Below are 21991 nucleotides of genomic sequence, written 5' to 3'. Positions count from 1 at the left end.
CCTCACCAGAGCTCGTCAGCTCGTAGGCTCATGGGAGCCGTCAATTAGACACACAAAAAAAGGGAGCACACTGCCTCACACTCGAGCTTTGGTGATGCACCTGTGTGCCTGTGAGTGGTACTTGACCTGAGAGGATTTTGGCAGCATTTTCAGCAACCCCAGATGAATTGTCTTTGTTCTCTACTCTCTACTGATGAAGAACTAAACCCAGAAACACGTATCTAGAGATCTACAGCAAAGTCTGCACCAACTTTGGTGAAAAACTTCAGATAATTTTCAAGTAAGCGCTAACTGTGAACTGCATTTACCAGGATGCAAAGGGGCAAACTGTGCTGGGATGTAAGGCAGTGTGCTCCCAACCCCCCTTCCTGTTTAGAAGGCTCCCTTGAGCCAGTGAGCTGATGAGCTTTGGTGATGCACCTGTGTGCCTGTGAGTGGTACTTGACCTGAGAGGATTTTGGCAGCATTTCCAGCAACCCCAGATGAATTTTCTTTGTTCTCTACTCTCTATTGATGAAGAGCTAAACACAGAAACACATGTCTAGAGATCTACAGCAAAGTCTGCACCAACTTTGGTGAAAAACTACAGATAATTTTCAAGTAAGCACTAATTGTGAACTGCATTTACCAGGATGCAAAGGAGTTAACTGTGCTGGGATGTGAGGCAGTGTGCTCCCAACCCCCCTTCCTTTATACCATATGTGTTCTAGTCTTCATATAAATGTAGAATGCTGAAATGATCTGCCAATGTGGCACTTGACGATGCATGTAGATTACTATGAAGACTCTAGCTCTGTGCTGCCCCAGTCATTGATTGACTTCTTATGTGCCCTCCATACAGATGCTAATGCTTCTCTTAGATATGCTTTAGGAGGGGAATGCACAGAGTCTGTTGGCCTACCTCGGGGGTTAGGCAAGGATATGTTTTAGCACCTATCCTATTCTTACTATATATTAATGGCCTAAATTATTTTTTTGGTATCGAATAGGAAGGACATGCCCAAGGTAAAACCAATTCCTTTGCCCCCTCTTTTATACACCGACGATACAGTTCTCCTTTTTCATACTCTGAATGGGTTAAGTGCCTGGTAGACTTACTTGTCAAGTTCATGGATGACTTGGAACTGGACAAAAACGTCACTAAAACACACCATATGGCCTGTGGTAAGCAAATTAGTAAACCCAGACCCATCACTATCAAGGAGATAGCAATTTCGAGGGTAGCCACCTTCCTGTATTTAGAGGTCACCTTTGACCAGCATAATACCTGGATCCCCTGTCTTGTGAATCGTTGTTCGAGTTTTAACCAAGCCTGTGGATCCCTTTTCAGGTTTGTATCTACAGTGTGCAGTAAGACGCTCTGGATTTTGTTGAAAACCTATAGAATTAAATGCCGCCCTGTGTTGCTATTTAGTGCTGCTATTTGTGGGTATTGCAACTGAGAATTCAGCGTGAGGAGAACCGCTTTTGCAGGAGACTTTTAGGTCTGGGACCCACAAGCTTGAGTCTCTTCTTTCATGAAGAGCTGGATCTAGACCATGTAGAGGATCTTGCTAAAAATCATCCCATTGGTTTTGCGGATTGCAGTGTGGAGTGGAAAGCACATTGTCTTAAATAGAGATGTGAATGAGGTTTGTTTTGGGTGGGAGCATGGCCATAAAATTCAGTGGCTTAGCCACATCAAGTGTGTTGCCAAGTCTTTGGGTAACCCTGAATTGTTTTCTGCTCCAAGAAGGCAAAAGGAAGATGATTAAGGATCTGTACTTAAATTGTGCTAGGGAAAACAGAGTGAATGTAGTTATGGGGAAATCAGCTTTGAGAACCCCGTTGTTATTGAAAACTATGACTAGCCCAGAATCATATCTCTCCTTGGTTAGGAATGCCTGGGAGAGATCTCTTCCTACTATGTTTCGGCTGGGTACGATTTGATCGCATATTTGTTTTCCACCAGGATTATATGATCCGAATTCCATTGAGCTCTCCCTTGTGATGGTAGTTATTTTCAGTCCTTGGAACATTTGGTTCTATTTTGCAGGTTTTATGATCCCCCACGCTGAAGGGTCCTTCTGCCTATACTCAAGTCTAGGGGCTTCCGCAAATATAGAGCTGCCTTTCTTTATTTACAATTGCAATGCGATCATGTAATGTCCTATGTGGTCTGTTCCTTTTTGAAAAGCGCTTTGTATTAGAACAAAGTTATGAACTCTTAAAATGTTTAATTATTTTTTTAGTACGCGGTTTTAACATGATGTATAATTATTGCATGATATCTTTCAATTTTTATTGAGTATGCTATTTTATGATTTTTTTTTAACTCTTTTATGATTATATTTATTATCGAAATGAAGATTTATTCACCAAGGTTCTAGTTGTATGTCAGTCGAAACTGTGAGGCCGAAGGTCATGTTTGGACAATACATTATTTAAGTACGGCCTTATCCTATGTGAGTCTCAACACAACCCTCGAGGGAGAGACGGAAAGAGAAAGAAAGAAAATGCGTGTGCTACGTAGATGCCGTGTAAGGGAGCTGAGTCCGGGTTTCTTACGCCACACCCAGCTTATTTATGTAGAACTGAATCGTGTTGCATATGGGCGAAGGGCCGACCATTTCTCCTTCACGTATGCCCAGGTGTGGGGGAGCTACTAATATTAAGGTGTGGATATCTGCTGATATAGAAAGCAACTATGTGTTGTGAGAGCTAAAGATTGTTGTGAGCTAAGACGTATAAATACATTTACAATTCACACTAGCTGTAGCACAAAGACTGTGTACAACCTTTGTGTTAGCCAGCTGTAGCTGGTGGAAGCTGCGTCAAGCTATTGTTTGAAAAGTCAGTTACAAGCCGCTGCGAGGGGTCAGTAACCAGGCAGCTCCCCACCCCTTCTTCCCCAGGCTACGGTCACCTGTACATCGCCGACTGTCTCCGCTAGGCAGGGCCTGAGCCCCTCCTCGCTATGACACTTTTAAGCTCCGGAGGCATAACAGCTGTTGTGTTCTAGACGGAACACCGGCTCAGGAAGGGCAATCTCCGTACACATCATGTTGCCAGGTAGCTGTCATTTTCTGCAGAGGCTTACCCCTGCACCAACCAATAACCGAACGCCGCCATGCTGGATCGGGAACTGGTGTAATCTATTTCTCACCAGAGTGTTATCATCGAGCACTGTTTCTGCAGCCATGATGGATTGGGAGATGTGGGATATTGTTTTTGCGGCACTGCGGTCGGGGCGACAAAGTGCGACAGCAAAACAAACAACGGACAATATAGCAATGCTCAAAATGCTGCACAGTAGAAAGGAGGAACACAAGTAACGTACGTTTGAAGCACTTTAACTTGTTTTCTTTTAATATAAGGGCAATTCTCTATTAAATTCTATACGAAGTATGCACTTAACACTTACCACAATTGAAACGCTTTAGTGTAGCAGAGTACGCGATAGCTTATTACTTTTATTTGAAAATTCGGAATCGACTCTGAAACTTTTCAGTAAAGAGAAGCTTATAAGATATGACCGCCGAATGAGTAAGTCGGGGGCTCTTCCAGCTAGGGAACTCTTGGCCCGTGTAGTACTGGGGGCCCTCATGCTACTGAAATTATGTCACACAGACACAGTGGTATGGTTCAGGTAACTGACCTAGGGCACCTGCGCCCCAGGGTCACCTGACTGGTGACGCCTGTGTTGGATGGGTGTGGGGTGTGTGTGTAAGGCCAGTCCTCAGCCGAGTGGCTGGTGGAACACTAGAACGTGTCCAGCAGGACACTACATACCTCCCAATCTTTATTGAGGAACAAAACAACAAAGTCCAAACTGTGGGAGAGAAACAAAGACACAAAAAATATACAGAGTCTCTTCAGGCGGTCCGCCTGACCTGCGGCATGGAACAGGTGCAGCTGGGCACTCGGCATCACAGCATGTCTCCGTTGTTCAACCAGACTGTGCTGGACACGAACAGCAGTGCAGATGACATCCAGATGCTTCAGGCGCTTGTCTACGGACCTCACAGTTTGCTGGGGACTGTCGGTCCGGTCCCGCCTGGGCTCAGATCAAAGCCTATGTATAACTTCTGATGCAGGTGCATCTGGAGCAGTGGGGAGTCCACTGTACACAGTTCTGGAAGGCATTCTGACTCTGGGGATAGCACACCTCCTAAGACTGCAGATGACGTGACGGCCTGGTGCACCTGGGTGTTCAGCGGCAGGCTTCCCTCTCATGCCAGAACTCCATCGAACAGGAGTCTCCTCAAGGCCCTTTGGCAGGCTGCCACATGACTGTGTGGATTGTGCCGGCCTATCGCAGGCCAAGCAAAGGCGTCATCAGAGGAACCGCTTACAGGACCACATCCTAATCTCACATGGAGCCCCAAGGGTGGTTGACGCAGGGTCAGCTTGCTCTGGCCGTCAGGATTCAGGTGCTCTGGCCATAGGGTGGCCAGTCTCTGTATGTGACCTCCGTGCTTCCCGATGCCTGTCGTGGAGCTGTCTTAGACAAATCTCTCGCAGCAGGATTCCTCTCTCACCGGAATTCCCTGGAGGCCCTTGACCCTGGATTGCCACAGGACTGCGTGGGCTGTGCGGGCCAACGTAGGCCGGGCCAAAGGTGTTGCACTGAACTCCCAATAGGGCCGCGTCCAAGTCTTGTGCAACCCCAAGGGTGGATGGTCCAAATGGTCTGGTCTGCTCTCACAGGCAGGTGTCTGGTTCACGGGGCTCATGGCAGGTGTTCATGTGTTTAGTTTCCACTTTGCCGGAGATGCCTGGTCAGCGTCGGTTCTTGTTGCTGACTCTAGATCCACTCGGGTGGTGCTGTGCTCATTCGGTGGTTGGGCGATGCACCTCATCAAGGTGATGATCTTTTTCATCTTTCTGCAGATCAAACAGGTGGCGGTGTCATTCATCGGCAGAAGGATCACTTGAGGGACTTCGTGGCCACTGGCTGGTCTTGCCTAGCTGGTGCAGTTGGCGACAGGAATGCCATCGCAGCCCAGCAGCCGGTGACAAGTGGCAGGACTGCTCACCCCGGTGGCTGTCATGGGCTGATGGATACCTTCTTATCTGCTTGCGTGAGTCCTCAGTTGTGTCGCTCTTCTTCCTTCCGCTTGCGCACCTGTGATGGAGTCGATCCGTGGTGTGACTGGTCTATCACACTCCTCTCTTTTTCTCGTTGTGGCATCATGCCACGCTCTCTTTTACTCTTTCCTCCTTGGTGTGGCGTCGGGCCACAGGTCGCATGCTGCATCACATGGACCTTTCAAAGCACCTCTGCTGTTACATCTTGCTCTTCGCCCTGGATATGGCGTCATGCCACAGGTCGCATGCTGTGCCACATGGACCTTTCTTTGCACCTCTGCAGGTGCATCTTGCTCTGTTACAGCTTCTCGCAGGCTGAGTGCTGCGGGTAGGACTTGATCCACTCACCCATCTGACCTCTTGCAGGTCTGGTCTGTTCCCAGATCTTCTTGGTGGACCACTTCCTGACTGGTGGGTCACCATCCTCTTCCTATGAGTCTTCTCTTGAGGGCACCACTCTTGCCCCTCGAGACAGCGCTGTCGCTTCGCCCGCCCCGGCCTCCATCTGCTTGGCAGGGTTGGTCAGTTCGGCTGACCTAGTCAACGATGGGCCAAAGGTGGCCATCTTCTGTTGCTGTGTGGCTGGCTGGCACGGCCTCTTGTCCCGGGCGTTACGTCACACTCTCGGGTGCTCTGTCCATGTTTCTCGGGCTCCTGCCCGTGTTGTCAGCTTCGGTGGCGCAGCTCTCTGTGTACCTCTGATATTTTCTCTTTTCCTTCTCGGGCGTCCTTTGTTGACGCCTGGCATGTCCCTCTCCTATCTTGCGGTGATGTCCATCACTGCTGGGGCCTGTGGCTTTGTTTTGGCGGTGGCGGCGGACGGCCACCAGGAGCTGCGCAGTCCATGCACGCTTTCCTCGTGCCTCATGTGGCACTTGCATCCATTCCTTACTGTTGCAGCTTGGCTGGGACAGTTGCAGTCTTCTCCGCTGTGCAGTGGTTGCACACGTCACTCTCCGTCTTCTGCGCGTTTCTGTCCATGGGCGCGCTGCTGGGCTTGCGCAGTCACTCTCTGGGGTGTTGCTGTAAACTTGCCTTCAACAATGCTTGCTTTCCCTTTAAAATAGAAACAGGGTGCAGTACCTTTCTTTGGCCACTAGATGTCACTGTGGCGCTTCTTTCCAGCTTGAGAGACAGTCTTTCCTGCTACTAGGCCTCGTTTGCCCAAACAGATGAGGAGCCATGCTGCCAGGGAGGAGTTTGTCATACTGGTGGGAGCTGCAGGTAAGTGCAGTTTTCTTTATTCTCTTTGTTTCTTCTGCTCTTCTTTTTTTTCTTCCAAAAAAACAGACAGCCTCTTGGGAAGAGGCCGGCAAACTGCACAATGCTCGGTGAGGGGTAGCCCTTAGGCACTTCCTTGGTTCTTTTGGTGTGTGGCAGCACCTTTGCGCCTTTCATCCATGTTGCAGGCTGTGTCGCGGCCTTCCCAGGCCTGTCTCGGGTCACTGCAGGGAATCGGGGGTGTGGCCATGGGCACTTTATTCTTCTCTCCGTGCGCAACAGCACCTGTGCCCTCCTCACACGCAGCAGCCTTTCTTCACGCTGTGGGCTGCGCTTCTAGCATTTTATTTGGAAGGGGGGGGGCGGCCCTGGGCATTTTCTGTATTCCGGTGTGAGGCAGCACTGTTAGGCCACCCACCTCATGCCCGCAGCAGTCCTGGCAGTTCTCCTTGTCGGATATGACCGGCGGCCGGGGTGGTGGTAATGCCACATTTGCGCAGCTGCAGCCTCCCTAGCGCTGCATGCCATTTTCTTTCGCTGCTAGGCAGCAACAGTCTGTTGGAAGAGGGGGGCGGGCACTTTGCTTCTCATGGCAGCACCGTTGCGTCTTCTTCTTTGTGAAGGCGGCAGCCGTCTTGGCAGTGCTGCCGGCCGCCGTGTGGCATGGTGTTGTGGGGGTTGTCTACCTTATGCTCCCACTTCACCTTACTTTTGCCATACTCATGTTTTATTTTCAACGTGTCCTCCAGCCGGCTCACTGCAGGCGGGTTGCCGGGGTATCTTCGGGCGTTATTCTCCGGATAGGGTGGCTGTCGTGTTTCGTCACAGTGCAAGTGGGTGCCGGGGGTGCCTGTCTGCGCAGGCATCATTTCCCACATGCACAACGTTAAAGTTGCTACTTGCCGCCACGTGGGATAAGACCCACTCGTCGCCATTGTAGAGTTGGGGTCCCTAGGCCCTCATGCTACTGAAATAATGTGACGCAGACACAGTGGCATGATTCGGGTAACTGGCCTCGGGCACGTGGCCTGGCCCTTTTTATTGGCAGGGTCACCTGACTGGTGACTCCTGTGTTGGATGGGTGTGGGGTGTGTGTGTAAGGCCAGCCCTCAGCCGAGTGGCTGGTGGAACACTATAACGTGTCCAGCAGGACACTACATCCCGTAGAGCAACTTGGCACGTCTTCGTACGCCGCCTGTTCGACTTCTCTGACTGTCAAATAACTTCTGACAGTGTGTGTGGTGTTTGGGATACTGAGGCTGTAGCCTCATTACTCCATATCCATTTTGAATTTTTATGTCACCGTTTTGTTCTCTTATTGATCTGTAACATTGTCACAGGTAAAGCTGGTTCACATGGTCAGCGCTGTAACGGGCCGCTGATCAGTGGCATAACAAAATTTAAAGAGACCCCCTGCAAAGTACCTGTATGGGGCCCCCTTTTCCCTGGAAACAGTCAGGGGTCTGTCGCATATGCACAGTGTACTGTGCTGAGCGGGAAACCCCTGGAACTTGTGGGTCCCCCCTGCACCACGGGGCCAGTGGGGGCCTTTGCTACGCCCCTGCCGCAGATAGCAGTCTAAAAGGAAATACAACATTTTCTAGCATTTGCGTCAATACATTTTCTACTAAGGAAACAGAGGCAAGGATTATGCTTCTCTTTGTATGCTTTATTTTTCCAGCAGCTAATCAAGCCCAAGTTGAAAGCACTACACTTCTCATAAACACAATAACGTCACATAACAAATCATAGAGCCACCAGCCCAATATAACCATTATGAGACATATAAGCCTCCTCTTTCTTTGTGTAAATCTAAAACACTTAAACAGCCTCAAATCCTGAAACGAGAGGCTCAAACCAGAAATCAGGAACTCAAACTCCAAGGAAAAACTCTGGAACGGAGCAGGACCATGGACCTGGAGACTTTAGATTGCCGCTCCTGAATGGACCAACTCCAAGACTGGAGGAAGGAGAAAACGAAACACATCTGGCAACACCCAGGAAGAATAGCCAAGATCACTTATCCTCATTACCTGGGACAGAAATAATGCCAAAGCAGTAAACACTGATCTGATAGAACCTTCAATACCCCAATCAAATATCAGCAGGGAGGGGAAGAAGGAAACACTCAAAGAATATCATAGAAAATACATTTCAATCAATAAAAAATCATGTATTAGAAAACAACAATGCAATAATAAAAAAACAAAATGGGTGGCATAATCCTTGCCTCCATGTTCTTAGTAGAATTGATAAATTCTTGACGCGAATGCTAGAATTAATTTTATTCTATGTGAGGACCGGAGGCTCTGATTATGCTAGCTTAAAGCTGAGCTACTGCTTTGCTTCACTAATGACCGAGCTGAAACACTCATGCACTGAAAAAAATCTCTGGAATGTGCTTCTTAGTATAAAGAAGACATTTATTAATTCAATTCGCAAGGTTCGCAAAAGGAGATTAGCATGCTGAAAGTACACGTTTAAAAATGGTCACAGCAATGAAATGAAAACATGTACAAATGATTCTCCACTGCAGTATACACAGCAAATATATGTATCTATATTACAATGCAAAGCAAATAATGAATTAAACTATGCATCACCATGAGGCAAGGGCACTTCTGCTTCATCTCCCTCCTATCAGCATCAGATCGCCAGATCCCAGAATCAATCGGTGAGAGAGGGAGATCAATTATCCTCACATGAAGGATGACACCCCAGAGTCCTGGGCATGTCTGAGATCTGAATCACTCTCGGTCCCCGTTCCATCTGGTCTCGGCCTCTTATACTTTGAACAAACAAGAGAGGTAAATTCTAGAGCCTCACTCTCACTGCAGCAGTTTATTATTCAAAAAATGCTGATTACTTTAGGCCAGCTTTGAAAAGAACACACCAGGATTTGGCCACAACCCAAAGGTGCCCCTTCAAAACAAGACCGTTCCCTGCCATCTTAGCACATTCTTATCAGCGTAAGCCCTTGGTGGGAAAAGAACACGCAAAATAAAAACACGAGCACATTGTATAACGTGAAAAACTACTTGCAGCTTTTAATATGGCAGTGGCTAATGCTAAAATAAAGTCAATAGGCAAAATGAAGTTGGGGGTCACTAATGTGACAGTGTGCTGCTAAGCTAAGTGCAACATGGAGTCAGTGGTCAAAACATAAATATCATTACACTCCACCCTTTTGACCAATGACTGGTATACCCTATAGTCCTAAAATCAACTTCTCTTTTTTTTGTACTTAAAACATTACAAGCAAATTAGATATGCATTGTACACAACAACATAATGAATTGACAAGAGCAATTACTATAAAGCAATGGAAGTGGGAATAACTTATTAATCATTCATGTATTATAAACATCTGAACCAGGCACACCTACAATAGAAAGACTTAAGCTTATATATTCTTATTGGGATAGTAATTGAATCACAGTCTTCACTTAATTGAATAGTGTCTCTAGGATAACGAGTTGGTGTAGAGTTAGATGGAAACTCATGAGTCCTAGTCATGTAAAAGTACATGCTCCACCTATAATGTTTGCTAGAATGTAGGTAAAAGTGAGGTTTCCATATGAGAATAGTCAGCCAACTGGCAACAAAAATGTTTAATGTGACTGGCTACAGTCACCAGGTGATAACAAGTCATGTTGCTGGTTCCATTAGAATTGCAATCAAACAGGTTGATAGAACATCCATGGTACTCTGCATTATTCCCATGCAGAACTTTGATCTGTGAAGCACAATTAGTGCCAAATGGATCCATAGGTATTGCCTTTCAAAAGCAGCAAGAGTGTTGCCCAATGTGATTGATCAATCAGGTTCAGGTTGGGGTGCTGTTCCACCTGACCACACACGCCCGAAGGGAGACCACAAAGCACACTCATGGTCAGAGGCAAGTTGTAGTATGATCTGTAAAAGAAACAAGTATGATCTTTCTTGCAAATAACATTTGTCATTTGAAATGTTCTCCCCTTTTCCTTTCCTTGTTGTATGAGCAGCAGAACATTGTTAGGGCCCTTTGCTATAATATCTGCAGATTCTGGAGGGCCATTTGGGGATTCCATCCACACCTTAGCACCAGGGCTTTTGTCAGTTGAACCAACACCTCCCTTTCCTTGTACTGTCGGGAGGGGTGGGGCAGTCCCCTTCCTCACCAATCCTCCATACGCTGGACTTATGACAAGTTGGGCAATTCCGTAATCATGTAGGTCAAGACCTGCAGATTCTGGTGTGGCTCTGTAAGGAGCTGAAGCTCCAGGTTTTATTTCCCAGTACACAATGGTATTGGTGGCCACATGTGGTTGTATCAGGAGACTTTCAGCATTTTGTAATGGTCTGTTATTCAGAATATCGAGACCTTCAGTTAAATGCTCTCTCCAGTTTTTCAGAGTCCTATCAGATAATATTTTTAGTCCAGAACCCCAGGAACACTCCTGTTCTTCTCTGCTTTTGCCACCTGCTCCAATCTACATATTGTCCTGGATAGTTACATGCAACACAATGTCTTCTTCCTGTAGTGTCCACAAGTCTAAAACCAGTTGAATTATTTCTTTTGCCAAATCAAAAGCACACTGCTGTTCTTCACCCCATTCAAACTCATGCTTTTGTCTTGTCACTTTGTACCAAAAGGTTAAGATTTTACTCAGAGGAGGGTCATGCTGTTTCCAAAAATCAAATAATCCCATGAATAGTAGTGTCTCTTGCTAAGTGCGAGGAGAAGCAAACTCCTAAATCTTTGGTTTTACCTGTAGCAACATCTCTCTGTGTCCTGGCCACATTTTACTCTGCAAAAGCTCAGTGAATATATCACTAACATCCTAAACTTCTTGCTGGGTGTAATCTTTTAAAGAATGCATTTCAACTCCTGCCAAAATCTGTGGGCTACTCTGTATTGTTCGTCTAAATATTGGCTGAGCACGAACTACGTTCTACTCATGTAGCTCACACTAGCCCCCACCTTTTTTAATCTCCTCATTACTGGAATGTGAAAAATCAGCTTTCCCTGCAACCGCTTAGTAGATATCAGCCTTTTCTTGTAATAACTTATTCTGACAAGACAGCATAGTTACAGTATTTTTTGTGTCAACAAGCTGTTTCTCTAATTTCTGACTTTCATATTCTAACTGCTTACATCTCATGCATTTTTCTGTAAGCAGACAAAAGTATCCAAACCCTCCTGTCAAGAACAAAAGGGACTTCATTCTGTTCAAAAAGCACCTTTTTAAAACATATAAGTACAGTTATTAATTCTGTTTTATCCACGCACCCATCCCAAAACTTACAAAGTCCTGAGAAACAAGACAACACATTTGCCAAGACATCATAAGGCATTTTAAATTCACATGCATTTTCAGAAAAGGTTTGCGGTGCTTCCTTTAACTCTCTGAATAAAAACATATTTTCACTTTTAAATCCTACACTTTCAACTCCCATCCTCCCTTTAGACTGTCCGACTACACCAAAATGTTTTGCTTTGTTAATGACCGAGCTGAAACACTCATGCACTGAAAATAAAACTAGAATGCACTTCTTAGTCTAAAGAAGACATTTATTAATTCTCTTTGCAAGGTTCGTAAAAGGATATTAGCATGCTGAAAGTACACGTTTAAAAATGGTCACAGCAATGAAATGAAAACATGTACAAATGATTCTCCACAGCAATATACACAGCAAATATATGTATCTATATTACAATGCAGAGCAAATAATGAATTCAAAAATATACATCACCATGAGGCAAGGGCACATATGCTTCATCTTCCTCCCATCAGCATCAGATCGCCAGATCCCAGAATCGATCGAGGAGAGAGAGAGAGATCAATTATCCTCACGGGAAGCATGACACACCCCAGCGTCCTGGGCATGTCTGAGATCTGAATCACTCTCGGTCCCCAGTCCATATGGTCTCAGCCTCTTATACTTTGAACAAACAAGAGAGGAAAATTCTAGAACCCCCTCTCACTCCAGAAGTTCATTATTAAAAAAATGCTGATTACTTTAGGCCAGCTTTGAAAAGAACACGTCGGGACTTGGCCACAATCCCAAGGTGCCCCTTCAAAACAAGACTGTTCCCTGCCGTCTTTGTACATTCTTATCAGCCTAAGCCCTTGGTGGGAAAAGAACACGCAAAATAAAACATGAGCACATTGTAAAACGTGGAAAACTACTTGCAGCTTTTAACATGGCTGTGGCTAATGCTAAAATAAAGTCAATAGGCAAAATGAAGTTGGTGGTCACTAATGTGAGGGAGTGCTGCTAGGCTAAGTGCAACATGGAGTCAGTGGTAAAAACATAAATATCATTACAGCTACCACCACTGAAACGACATCAACAATATATTTGTAGTAAAATGACTTAAACGTGGACTCAGATAACCAATCAGCCGCTTTGAAAATGTCCTTAAGGCGTGATCAAAATGAAAAGGACTTAGAAGCCATGGCACCCCTAGCAGAATGAGCACCAAATCTGTAGTTGTCAATACCTGCTTCAGACAAAAGTCATCACATCCACCTAGCCAAAGTAGCTGAGGAGACCGGGCAAAAAGGTTTCTGTAACAAAATCAGCAATTGGCACCCCATGTCAGTACAAAATTCAGCAGTTCTCACCCTGTACTCCTTTAAACACTGCACCACACATAACTTAGAATTACCAGGGAAACTAGAGTAAGAAACAGTCCTAGTATTACACATGAGCACAACCCGTAATGGTAAAAGTGACTCCTTCAGGAGAAAATACTCTACCCCCTAAATCCAAGGCCCTTACATCAGAAACCTGTTTACAAGAAACCAAGCACAAGAGCAGGGTAAGCTTAGCAGAAAGTTGCTTTCTGGAAAGATATTGATTAGCAGACCACGAGTCTAAAAAGCACAATACGATGTTCACATCCCGTAAAAAGGAATATCTCGATTGAGGAGGACGACTCAACCGAATGCCCGCAAGAGTTTGCATACAATCGGTAGCTCACCCGCAGGCTTACTTTTAATAGGTAAATGACCTGCAGAAATGGCCAACCTCTAGTTGTTCACTGATCTATAGGCCATACCAGAGGTAGCTAATGAAGACAAAACATTTAAAATCAAAGAGCAATCTGCTGAATAGGGAACAACACCCCTTTTCATGCACCAGTTACACAAGCGCTTCCAAGCTGAGTTGTAGAGTTTGTGAGTACCCGAGGACCAGGCCTGAGAGATGAACTCAGTAGATTCCTTTGAAAGTCCTGGGAGACTCCATCTCTCCCTGAAACTGTCCACGCCACCTGAGGGAGGCATACCGACTGAATCAGAGGATGATGAAGGCTCAAGGGATCTAGAAGCAGATTTAATCTCGATGGCAGAAGGACTGGAGGAGAACAAATTAGTTCCAGAACCACAGGAAACCAAGCCTGTGCTTTCCACAGGGGAGTCACCAGAATCAGATGCTCCCTCTGACGACGCGTCTGATCCAATACCCTGGGGATCATCATGAACGGAGGGAATGCATACCCCAGGAATGGAGTCCAATCCTGCAGAAATGCATCAGTCGCTAGAGCCTCAGGATCCAGACGCCAGCAGAAAAACTGAGTCAGTTGACGGTTGAGCTGCGATGCAAAGAGGTAGATCGAGAAAGGGCCCAAATGGCGATGGAGAAACCGAAAGACTTTCGGATGAAGTCTCCAATCACTTAAGTCTCGAAGGTGATGAGACTGCCAATCCGCTACCAAATTGTTGTGACCTGGGAGATATTCTGCTATTACCGATATCCCGTGTTGAAGGGAAAAATGCCAGAAATCCTTGGCAATCTCCACCAGGATGCAAGACTTCGTCCTGCCTAACCAATTGGCATACCTCACTGTGGAGATGTTGTCCATCTGAAGGAGGATGCAACAGTCCACCTTTTCCAGGGAGGGGCTGTGGATCGCGAAGGAGCCTGCCAACAGTTCCAAGCAATTGATATGTAGGTCCAGCTCTGCTCTGGACCAGCAACCTCCTGTGGAAATCGGACCACAGCAGGTGCTTCAACCCAAACGACTGGCATCGGACTCTCTCCAGAGATGATCCAAAGGTCGCTCTGCTATTCCAGCATCTATTTACTCAGCCACCAAAGAATCTGCGTCCTGGCTTCCGGGAATAGGGGAATCATGTCTGAGTAACTGAGGCCCTTCTTGAGGTGAGATATTTTGAGGCGCTAAAGGGTCCGATAATGAAGGGGACCGGGAAAGCTAGCCTGTATCGAATAGAACAGAAGACCCACCATCTGAGCTATGCATCTCAAAGATACTATCTGCTTGCTCAACAAGGATCTCAGTTCCTTCTTGATGTTGCAGATCTTGAGAGGAGGAAGAATTAATTGCTTCAGAACAGAGTCCACCTGAAACCCCAGGAATTCCATCCGTTGTGAAGGGGTCAGGATGGACTTCTGCCAGTTGAGAATCAACCCAAAGTCTTGGAGGAGAGATATAGCCCACTCCAGGTGAGTGAGCAGCAGAATAGGACACTGAGCCATGATGATGATATCGTCCAGATAAATGATCAAACTCCACTGGCTTGAAGAGATTCCGCAATCGGTTGCATCACCTTTGTGAAACACCACGGGACCGAGGACAGACCGAAGTGAAGAACATTGTACTCAAAGCAATGCCCCATCCATGGAAACTGTAGGAACCGTTGGTGGGGTGGAAAAATAGGAATAGTCAAACAAGCATCCTTTAAATATATTCTGACCATCCAATCCCCTTCTTGTAGGATCTCTCTCAACAAGTGGATAATCTCCATCTTAAAGTGGTGATAAAGAATCCACCCATTCAAGTCTTTCAAATTTAGGACCAGGTGGGCTCCCCCACCCTTCTTTTCCACTAGGAAAATTGGTCTGAGGAAACCATGCGGGTGAGGAGGCACCTCCACCATGGCTCCTTTGTCCATGAGGTTTGAAACCTCTTAGGAGATGAACTCCTGATCTAGTGGGAAAAATACATCTTGAGAAGAGGGAACTGTTGAATTAGGGAGTCGTAAAATTCCAAAATGTAACACTGTATCACTTCCAGAACCCAGGTGTCCTGCATAATTTTTTGCCACTTGTGAAGGAAAAATGTCGTTCTGCTCCCCCAAAATGACATCTGACATTGAAATTAGGCTCACCTCTAGAACCGGATTCCTGGTAAGAGGCTTGGGAGCCTCTGGATTTTTCCATTCGGAAGCAGTTGCGACCCGCTCGAGGTTGGGATGGATAGAAGGTGGAGGAGGAGTAGGAATCCTGATAACCACCTCTGTATTCTTGGTAATATCCTTGCTGAGGACCTTGGTAGGAATTGCGGCTGAAGGCTCACCTCTAAACTGTCCGGCCCTGGTAAACAGTGGATGAAGGACCTTCTTGATGGACCCAAGCGCTTTGTCTAAGTTGACATATGTCACTGCAAATTTAGATAGTTCCTTAAGGAAAGAGGCTCCAAAAAGAACTCCCTGCATCTAATGACGTGCCTCAAATGTGGTAATGTCAGCTAACTTCGGGTCCATCTTAATAAGAATACAACGCTGCCATTCTCTAGAAATGGCGCAGTTGGCGTTTCCCAAAAAACGCATGGCCCTAGAGGCCCAGCCCACAAGTACTTCGGGATCAATGGGAATCCCAGATTCCTGGGCAAGGAAACCCGTCTCAAGAATCTTTGTTAAAGGCCCAGCGATGTCGAGAAGCTTGTCCTGACAGCTGCGCCATGCAGGATCAATGCCCTTCTTAGGGTCTTTTGAAAACTTTTTAGATAGGTTACCAGAGTAGGATCTATCGCCGGTGTTTTGGTAAACGTGGAAGGAAGGTCGAGTCCAGGGCACTTGGACCGCAACCGAGATCTGACCTCTTTATCAAAACCATGGCGTATGTGGGCCTGAATGTATTCTGCCACCTTGGATGGAGGGATCCAGGAGCACGATCGAGACAAATAATATCCTCTGGTTCAAACTTGAGGACCTTAGGAGCATTCAAGGCCATCTGAGAGTGGACAGACTTCTTTGTGCATTTGCAGGGAGGGAAAGTATCCCCGTGATCAGGGCTTTGGGATGAAGAGGAAGATCCTGAATCGTCTTGAGTACTTGCTTTGGGGGCAGAAGTGGAGGAACCATAGTCATGACCCATGGCTAGGGATCTAACAAATTGTTCACTCAGCCACATGAGAATTATCAGATGTCGTGCCTGCAGAGCCCTGCAAGACTGAGGGATCGTCGCTGCCATTAGCAAGATTGCCAGGGATCCATCCCTTCTGTTCGGCAAAATCAAACAAGTGCTGCTTAATGGGCTGAATGTCCAAGGCTACATTATCAGTATGGCGTACACCAGAGTCAAGTGCATAGACCAAGTCTTGTTTAAAGACCCCACAGAGTCATCATAGTAGAGACCTTCCCCTGATTCTTCATCATATGTGGCCATGGTAAATGACACAATGGCGTAATTTACCAAAATCAGGAAAAACCTGATTGTAATTAAAGCTTCAGGGCAGAAGCAGGGAGGTAACCACACACAAAAGATCTCAAGGCAGGTAAATGCAAATAAGCATATAAAACGTGAAGGGAGACCTGTCAAATACTAGGAAATGCCCAGTAGAAATATTTCAGCCCAGAGAGGAATTCCCAGCTGGGCATAAGCTGTAAGGATAGAGACCGTAGCATGCATCTCCCAGTGTTTAGCTGCAAAGTAGAAGAAGGGCCAGTAAAAAACCGGCAAGGCACACATGCCCGCAAGGTCCCGAGCAGGAAACAGCAAAAGAGGACAGCGTGAAGAGAGACATGCGTCCTCTATCCCCTATGCTCCCACTCTACTAAGGAAAACAGCGAGGCGGTGCGCACCTCGCCGAGAAGATAAACGCTACCATGTAATCAGCGCGTCGTGGCTGGTAAATATTAACTAAAAAGGGACAGAAGCAAGTGCGCAGGAGAAATACAACACAGTGCAACAATTTTCAATAAACAAGATACACATTGGCAACAGTAAAGGGATTGAGAGTACTTAACTGGCTGTGGAGCAGCAAAGAAAGAGGAGGCTTATATGTCTCAGTATGGTTACATAGGTCTGTTGACTCTATGATTGGCCATGTGATGTTATGATGTTTATGGAAAGTGTAGTGTTTTCAATTTTGGTTTTGATCGGCTGCTGTAAAAATAAAGCATAGAAAGAGAAGCATAATCGGAGCCTCCGATCCTGACATAGAATTGGATATGTTTAAATCCAATAAGGGGCATAGTCACTGCACAAATGAGACGGTGATAAAGGTGAGTCTCAAAATCACAGGGTTTGGGACCAGAAAATAGATTTTCTTTATGTACAAATTTATTTTTGTGAGTCAAAAAATTCTTGGCAATTTGTAAAGCTACTTTTCCCAATCTTCACAATGAATCGCAAATAAGAAAGGCAGTGAAAGTGGTGTTCAGATTTCAATTCAGTTAAAAGTGCATCCATCGTTTATAATTGCCATTGTGATTGCAAACCATTGATGAGTTACCAGCTGTAGGTTTCGTTGTGATTCATTTGCAAAGAGGAAGCGGTCCTCTTAGGAGCCCCTCTTCAAATAACAGGAATCATGTTGCCAGCATTGGCTGGTTTGGTGGGGGACTAGACATTGATATGCACCCCCTTCAATTTTATATATTGGCAATCTTTTAAAAAAAATTAATCAACACTTGTTCCACTAAGAAATTCCATACTTCAAAAAAATAAAAAGTATTCTGTTTTGAAAGGCAATCAGATGGATGGTGGTCTACTGTTTCTTTAAGACCACCATCCCTGTGACTGCAGCAAATCTGAGGTGGTCTCCAAATTGCAATCAACCTAATTAGGGAGATTGTTCTATGGCTGCCTGCGATTTGATATTTTGCGCACAGGTCGATTCCTAAAATACTATTCCATTCACAAAATGTCAGTGCTTAAATTTCAACCACTTTTTGCAAATGGAATAAGAATACATCGGGCCTTAAATATATTTTTAGGATTTGGTAAAGATGAGTAACCACCAATTTCATAGGGAAATGTCAGGCTAGGTGTGTGTCCTGACCCGACCAGCCAACTCTTCAGCTGAGCTGAACAATTAAAAAGGCCCACCACTCAGATGATTCACTTGTTCAGGTTCAAAATGTTTGCAGTTAAAGGCACCGAAGTACAGTGGCCAATAGTTATTTGTCTGGGATCTCACAATTTGGCTTAATAATGGAGACGAGATATCAGTTCAGTTTCAATACTGAATATAGATGTATAGGATAGAGGAAACATTTGTCTTTCAAGAGCTAAAATTCTAAACTGCATGCAGTATGTTCAATGAAACTGACTTGCAAAGTACAAAAGCTGCATTTTCAATATGCATGGCACTAACTTAGAATATTTCTAAAAAGGAATCAAGGAAAGTCCTCTCAGTTTGCAGGATGGCACGGGCTGCAGTCTACTAGTGATGTTTTCAGCTTCTTGTTCTGCATTAAATTGAAACTGGGAAGTCAGTGCAATTAGAAAATGTCGATTTTGTGTACAATATGCAAGCTTGTACTGTGTTGCAGCACTTCTCCTCCAGCTTGAAGTATGTTTCTTATTATTTTTCTTTTACAAAACTGTATAGGGGATGGAAGAAGTCAGTGGCCTGGCTTGTTTGAGCTTATCCTTCAGTTGAAATCTCAGGTTGACAAGAACCAGACCTTTAGTCCGCAAAAGCCTCTAGCCTGGCTTTGTTTGCCCACTGATAACTGAGTGAGAGGCAAAACATATGGGTTGCAGACAAAGATTGGACTCACCAATTGTCACCAATATATGAGCACTTTTATATACATACAATTCCTTTGGAATGAGTTAAATTTTGTAGACTGTTGAAATAATTTCCCATTGTTGAATTTACCGTTGGATGTACATTCTAGTATTTCAGTACTTTCTAGCACAGGGGTACTCGCTAAAGGTCTGATTTAATGGTCCACTTTCCTATCTTGGATTATGTCATCACTGAAGACCTGAAATTCCAAAAGACTTTCACTCAGGTAGTTATCACATGTGCTGAACATAGCACCTACACTTCTGGCCCAAACTCACACACCCCCACTAGTATTCCACCAGCGTTGTTACAAACTGGATTCTTCTTACATTATGTATATGAATTATGGAAATAATTTAGTGTCACCTTGTATATATCGGTTGCTTTTTTATTCTGACTCACTGACCAATCTATATAAAATTTTCCTTGCAGTTGGGAGTTATGTCATCGAATCATTTGTACTTTTCTCTGCGTTTAAATAACCTTTGTCCTACCTTGCCTTGAGTAGCCTCTTTCTTACATAGAAGATGATTTTACCTCTAGCAAAAGATAAATTAGATTTCTATAGTTACAATGTGTAGTGTGGTGTGGCTAGCAATGCTTCTGGACCAAATATACCACTTGCAATGGCATTTGGATATATTTATTTGTGTGGTTGATTCTCTTAGCCAGACTGATATTTAAAAAAATGTGCTTTTTCTCAAACCCTCTCACTGCTTGGTAATGAGCATATCAACAAAGTGCAGCCCAAACCATTTAGCAAAGTAATCACTAACAGCTATGATGTATTTTGATTGGATAGTTTAGGGATTGACCATCATTTGTGTTGTGTACCGCTGTGATGTATTTTTGATTGGTCAGTGTGTCAATTGACCATCATTTGTGTTGTAAACCCCCAGATTTTTGCCTTGACTGCTTTTGCTGGCTGTAGAACACTGTGTACTTTACCCCTCTTAACCAGTGGTAAAGTGTCTGTGCTCCGCCTTTCTGCTCCCTCTTTAATGAAACTCGTATACACCTGATTGTCATATTTAATTACCTGTAATTCCCTAGTATATGGTACAAAGGGTACTGTGACGTGGCGGCTTCCTCTGAGGCCGCCCCTCGGTACCCCAGGGGCACACCTTTTGAGGGTGGAAGGCCCTGGGGAACCTTCCGCTGACGTCTTGCCTGACCCGGAAGTGCCTCTCGGGAACGCCGGTGGACCACGAGAGGAAGGAGCCGCAGGGTTTTTTAAGGAGCTCAGCCCCGTCTGGGGCGGGACCCATGGGCCACTAAGAGGCAGGTATCAAGGCTAATCCGGATAAATGTAAACTGGGATTTGATTCCATTAAATACTTAGGCTACATTATCGGTCAGGGTACAGTAAAACCCCAACTGGAAAAAAAGTTCAGGCCATCACACAGATACCTCTTTGGGAATGGTTGGATACTACAGGAGATTCAGCCCTCACTTTTCTGAAATAGCAGCCCCTCGCACTGCTCTCTTGTCCAAGTCCCATCCCAACCAGATTTCTCACTTGTCAGATTTGGAGATAAGTCGCTTTGAGCTCCTGAAACATCTCCTCACTGTGGAGCCTGTGGTGCGCTGCCCTGATTTCCAACAGCCATTTCAAGTCCAAACCGATGCCTCGGATCAGGGCCCCGGCGCCATCCTCTCGCAAGCTGACGATCAGGGCCTCTACCACCCGTGGTTTTCCTGAGCCGCAAGCTGTTTCCCCGAGAGCGACATTATTCTACCTTGGAGAAACAGTGCTTGGCGATCAAGTGGGCTGTGGAATCACTCTGCTATTACTTGGGCCGTACCTTTACTTTGTGTACCGACCATGCCCCCTTGGCGTGGTTGGCGCAGCATAAGGACTCCAATGCGCGTGTTCTCCGTTGGTTCTTATCCCTCCAATCATTTTCTTTTCAGGTCTATCATTCGCCTGGCTGCTTCCTTGTCAACGCAGATTTCTTATCACGTTACCCAGGTGGCCTGTGGCCCGAACGGCCACTGTCCGGGGGGAGTGACTGTGATGGGGCGGCTTTCCCTGAGGCCACCCCTCGGTACCCCGGGGGCACACCTTCGAGGTCGGAACGCCCTGGGGAACTTTCTGCTGATGTCTTGCCCGACCCTGAAGTTCCTCTCGGGAACACCGGTGGACCACGAGAGGAAGGAGCCGTGTTTTTTTTTAAGAAGCCCAGCCCGCGTCTGGGGCAGGACCCATCGACCACGGAAGAGGACGTCGGGAGACCTGCTGAGGACCGCTACCAACGGAAGCCCAGAGACGCCGGGCACCAGGAGGAAGCATGTGTTAACTCCGGCCATGCTCTGGAGAGTGTGGTCACACCAGGTACGGGAAGGAGAGGACCATAAAAAGGGGCGGCGGAGAGGTCAAGAACGGTGTGTTGGGTTTTTCTGTTTGTTTTGTTTTGTTGTGTTTTTCCCAGTTGCATAGCGTGTGGGATAATTTAAGAAGCGAAAGAAGAGACAATTTGGGGGGGGAAAGGAGTAAACATAAGAACACCTCACCCACTACCTGTATTTTTTTTTATTTTCATGCTCCTCCTGAGTTGACCCTGGGGAGCAAACAGCGAAAGACAAGAGGAAGAATCATGAAGACCCAGACAAGAGGCTAGAAAGAAGGACAAGAACAAGCCAACATCAAAGCTTTGGTTACTTTATACTTAATCAATAAACCTCTTTCGAACAATACATTTGCGTCCCTCCATTTTCTGACACCTCTCACAGGTACCCAGGACCCATAAGTTAAATGTCATTAGTGGTTGCAGCATCCATTGTGCCATCCACTACAGTGACAGTGCAAACATGGCGGCTGGTCTACCATCTGAAGCTTGGCTGTTGCAGTTTTAAACTGCAAATGTGACCTGTCAAAAGAACCTGGGCAGGGCTATTCCTTTGTCCCACAAGCTGGGCAGCCTCCAAACACAATAGGCCTCTTTTTGA

General features: G+C 45.8%; 1 protein-coding gene and 1 long non-coding RNA gene across 3 annotated transcripts in view; one reads left to right on the top strand and one right to left on the bottom strand.

The window, feature by feature from the left end:
• DEF8 (differentially expressed in FDCP 8 homolog) overlaps positions 1-3135 on the bottom strand; it is a 155313-nt gene extending 152178 nt beyond the window's left edge. For both annotated transcript variants that reach the window (XM_069218409.1, XM_069218410.1), the window contains exon 1: positions 2906-3135. The gene's annotated coding sequence lies outside the window, so the exon portion shown is untranslated. The remainder of the gene's footprint in view (positions 1-2905) is intronic.
• Positions 1-21991, top strand: part of LOC138268595 (uncharacterized) — a 227632-nt gene that overhangs the window by 154550 nt on the left and 51091 nt on the right. The window lies entirely within an intron of this gene.

The sequence above is a fragment of the Pleurodeles waltl genome, chromosome 12 (genome assembly GCF_031143425.1).
Source record: "Pleurodeles waltl isolate 20211129_DDA chromosome 12, aPleWal1.hap1.20221129, whole genome shotgun sequence".
NCBI classification, from domain to species: domain Eukaryota; kingdom Metazoa; phylum Chordata; class Amphibia; order Caudata; family Salamandridae; genus Pleurodeles; species Pleurodeles waltl.
This window is presented reverse-complemented; position numbering and strand designations above follow the sequence as displayed.